Here is a 4,739-nt window from a genome sequence, read left to right on the forward strand (position 1 = left end):
CCCCATCCCCCGAGTTGTTTGTTATTTTTTGGAAAGGCTCCAACCTCACAAACAGACCTAAAGTGCTATAAACATCTCCGGGGCTGAGCTCTCAGCTCCCCCAAATGTGCTCGCTGAAAGCACGGGCATCACAGCTCCTGCTTTTCATCCCTGTTTTAAGAGAGATTTTAGGGTTTTTTAGTTGGTTTTTTTTTTTTAAATTACCCAGAGTGTCCATTAAGCCAGGTGGTGGCTGTGCATTGTGGCGCTGCACAAGGGTGGCCTCGCTTGTCCCAAACCTTGATGCCACCATCTCCCCATCCAGAAGGCAGCAGAGCAGCTCTCCGTGCAGCACCCCAGCCTTGGGGTTGGCATCTTTACTTCATCTGGATGGCATCACCCCATGATGGTGTTGCTGGCATCACCAGCTGCGTTTTGACCTCTGATGAGACCAGGCACCACCAGCCTGTGGGTCCCCTTGGCAGGGGGAAGGGGAGCAGAAGCCACTACAGGTCCTTGCTCAAGGGTCAGGGGGGCTGCTGCATCACCTCCACCTGATAAGCATCACCCTCCCCACCCAGGGCCTGGCAGGGACCCTAAATGCTGACACCTGGCATTTACTGCACAGCCTTGATGTTTATCAGCTGCTTGCCTCATGCCATCTCTGCCTCCAAGCTCCTTTCCCCAGCCTCATGGCACAACTGGGCAGCAAAAGTATCTCCCCCCACCCCTGCCCCCAGCACAGAGGGGCTGCTCACAGACACACAAGGTGTATTTTGCTTTTCCCATCCGTGCTCCATTGAGGAAGGCTCAGAGGGAGTGAGCTTCAGGCTCAAGTCTCCTACTGAGCCTCCTCACCCCCCCTTCAGAAAAAGCCCCAAAGGGGCCTTTTTTTTCCAACCCCCCCCCCCCAGAGAATCATAGAATTGTCTAGGTTGGAAGGGACCTTAAAGATCATCTAGTCCAACCATCAACCTAACTCTGACAAAAAATAAGTAAGAAATAAGCAATAAAAAATAATCACTTAACCATATTCCTGAGGACCCTGTCAACCCGTCTTTTGAACACCTCCAGGGATGGTGCCTCAACCACTTCCCTGGGCAGCCCATTCTAATGCTGGATAACCCTTTCACTGAGTAAATGTTTCCTAATATCCAATCTGAACCTCCCCTGGTGCAACTTGAGGCCATTTCCCCTTGTCCTATCTCCTGTGACATGAGACGGACCCCCGCTTCTCTACACCCCCTCTTCAGGTAGTTATAGAGCGCGATAAAGTCTCCCCTCAGCCTCCTCTTCTCCAGGCTGAACACCCCCAGCCTCTCCTCATAAGACTTACTCTCCAGACCCCTCACCAGCTTTGTTGCCCTTCCCTGGACCCGCTCCAGCCCCTCAATGTCACCTCAATGCCCCTGCCCCCCCCATCACTGCAGCTCCACAGCCTATCAGACCCCTCCAATATTAAGCTAATGGAAAATAAGCTGACGTGCCCAATCTAAGGGCCTTTGTACAGCCCATTAACTTGCCCAAGCCATTTCACCCCCACCACTGAGCCCGCCCCGTGCCTGGCACGTTTCAGCCACGCCGTGGTGGTGCTTTGGCTACTGGCGGGGGTCAAGCCAGTGCAGCAAACTTCGTCAGCATTAGCAAAAGCTGGCAGGAGCCAGCAGCCACCACGAGGGGCCAAAATCCATGTGTGCCTCCAGCCCGGCCAGTCCTTAGTGGAGGGAACATTCCCATTTATTTTCCTGAGGCTGGATGTGCTGCAGAAAGGACTCGATGGCACGTAGCTTCCCGTCACGGTGACGGAGGTCTCTTACGCCTCAGTGACACGGTTTAGTGATGGGTTTTTTTTTTAATCAGAGTGAGGTTGATGGTTGGACTAGATGATCTTATAGGTCTCTTCCAACATAGACAATTCTATGAGACTCTATGCCCCCCTCCCCCTGGCTGTAAATCTCCTTCTCTGGAGAAAAGCAAGCAGCATGACAACACCCCACAGGGAAGCCATGATCTCCTCTTGCCGGGGACATCCACCCAATGCCGCAGCCTCCCCACCAGCCAGGAGTTAGCCCAAAGCACAAACCCATCCAGCAGTTCCCCTGGACCACAGCCAACCCACCTGCACAGCCCAGCAGGGAACCATCTGAAGATGCAGAAATGCCCCCACCCATCCCACCTCACTCTGGCACCTGAGGTACCACCACAAATTTCCCATTTTTCTTGGTACTTGGCCAGCGGAGAGGACCATGAAGTGTCCACAACAGGCTCAGAGAGGTGATAGGTTTATGTCCATGCCAGGCTCTTACAACACCCCAGCCCTGAACAAGCTACCTGGGGACCAGCATGTGATAGGAGCACCTGGAGCTGCTGATGGAGGTGGGGTTTTAATGATGCTTAATTCAGCAAACCTGTTGTGAGACGGGGTAAAAGTCCTGTCAGCTTGGAGTGGTGAGTTAGCCATAAAGCACTTGTCTTATATGTGTTAGGTGAGAAGGAGAGGGAGGGACAGACAGCTGTACAACCCCCCTGCCTTTTGTAGCCCTCCCTCCCCAGGCCTAGAGCTGGAGCAGAACTTTCCAGGGGCTACGACAGCCCTGAGCTGCCTCCCATCCTCATTGCTTCCAAGGAACGAAATCACTCCCTGCAAGAAAAACGCACAGAGGCTCCATCCCAACACTGTGCTTTTATTTATAATATTTTGTTTGGACCCAGAGGGAAAAAAAAAAACCCACAAAAAACCAAAACTCAACCCGAAGAGGAAAGCCGAGCATCTCACCTGGCCCAGCTGCCCTCCCCTCCCCACGGAGGAGCCGACGGGTCAGCACAGGCTGCTCTGGTGAGACATCTGATACAGTATTTGTATTTAATACGTTAAACCCATACTCGGGGCCTTCTCCAGGCCCTCACTCCCTCCCCCCCCTCCCCAAAATACTGATAAATGTCAGAGCATGCAAAACCCTGATCCCGTCCTGCCCAGGAGAGGTGCTCGGCCGGCCAGCCCTCCTGCTGGAGAGCCCACCCTCACCCTGTGTTCTAAAAGCTCCCCTTTGGACCCCCCCACCCCAAGGTGTTTTGGGACAAGAGGGGAAGAGAAGGGGTGTTATTGCGGAGTGTCTGTGTCCTCCCCTGGGGTTAGGTCTTGCCAGCAGTGTGCTGCTGCAGAGCCGAGGAGATGGCTTTACAGTCTGTCACCTCCTCTGGAAGGCAGCCCTCTTGGTCCCGGAGCGTGGGGTCGGCTCCCGATTTCAGCAACAGCTCCACGATATCCAAAAACTCGCAGGCGGCAGCTGGAGGGAGAAAGGGAAGGGTCAGACCTGGGGATCCTGACCCGAGGGGACGGTGATGGGCGTTTTTGGAGCGGGGCCGTAGCTGGCGATCTCCCAGCCGTGTGCCAGAGGCAGGGAATGCCGTCTCAGCACCTGGCCAGGAGGAGAAGAGCATCTTTGGGGGCAGCGTTCGGTACTCAGTGTATTGCTTGCCTTTGGATTTAACAGTGCAAGGGAAAGAGAAAAGACAGAGAGAAAGCAGTGAAAAGGCAGAAGTCCCTGAGAGGGTGTTGCTGGTGCAGCCACGGCCCCAGAGCCCGGCTGATTTGCACCTGGGAGGATGCACAGGGTGCCTGGGTGCAATTTGGCTACTGCTCCTTCACTTCCAGGACTGGAGACAAACCCTGGGAAGGGCTACTACAGCACCACAGAGAGCCCCAAAACACCGCCTGGCAAAGCCTCCCCTGACTGCTTTTGTACCCAGAATTTAGAATGTATTTATAATTTATAACGTATTTATAAACACCTGCCCCTCACCTGCCTCCTGAACCTCCCTCCCAGGGCTCCACAGGCAGCACATCCCAGTCAGTACTGCCTCGCTCCCTGATTTCATCCAACATTGCTCCTTGCAGAAAATTTGGATGTTTTAGCTGCTGGCTGGATGTTCCCTGAGCACCAGCTCCAAGGGCACAGGCCTGTGCCCACGGGGAGCTGGTAACAACACACCACTCTTATTTCCATCCCATGTATCCGCTAGCAATGATGTTTTCAACCCTGATCTGCTTGGCCAAGATAGAATCAAGTTTGACCTGAGCTCTTCCCTACCCCGAGGACAGCCTGGCAGCTTGCAGCTCCCTCCCCAACCTTGCCTAAGGATGTTAAATAAATAAATAAATAAATGAATAAACCCAACCAAAAGAACCAGGAAAATTCTTAAGACTGAAGAGCTGGGCTTGGCTGATGGCACCAGAAGTCCCAGTGCCTGGATTTTCCCCTAAGCCCACACGACGCAGATCTCAGTGAAGCCAAAAACTGCCTCAGCCCTGACCTGCCTTACGGTACCACGAAGAGGCTGCTTCCTCTCACATTGGTAGCAATTGGTTTCAATTATATTTCAGGCGCTTTTACAACATAACCAACTAACTCTTTTTTTTTTTTTTTTGCCATTAAATGTAGTAATTAAGAGTGTCTTTTTGCATTACTCTGCAGTTTTCTACTGACCCAAAGGGACAAGCAGCGATGTTTAATTAAAATAAATTTGACGTGATTGGATCTTATACTGAAAAAGATTTAAAAAAAGAGGAAAAAAAAGAAGGGGTACCGGGTTGGGGAGGAAGTAGGTGGGGGTGTGGGTAAGGCTGAGCTGAAGGGCTGGGAGGCACATCTTGGGGTGATGGCACAACATCTTCTGCAGAGAGCAGACTTCCAGGGGTGCTATAGTGGCAGCTCCTGGGGATGGGGAGCTGCTGCCCACATGGGGGAAGGTGGCAGGCA

Source organism: Calidris pugnax, unplaced genomic scaffold (genome assembly GCF_001431845.1).
Source record: "Calidris pugnax isolate Ruff unplaced genomic scaffold, ASM143184v1 scaffold63, whole genome shotgun sequence".
Taxonomy (NCBI): domain Eukaryota; kingdom Metazoa; phylum Chordata; class Aves; order Charadriiformes; family Scolopacidae; genus Calidris; species Calidris pugnax.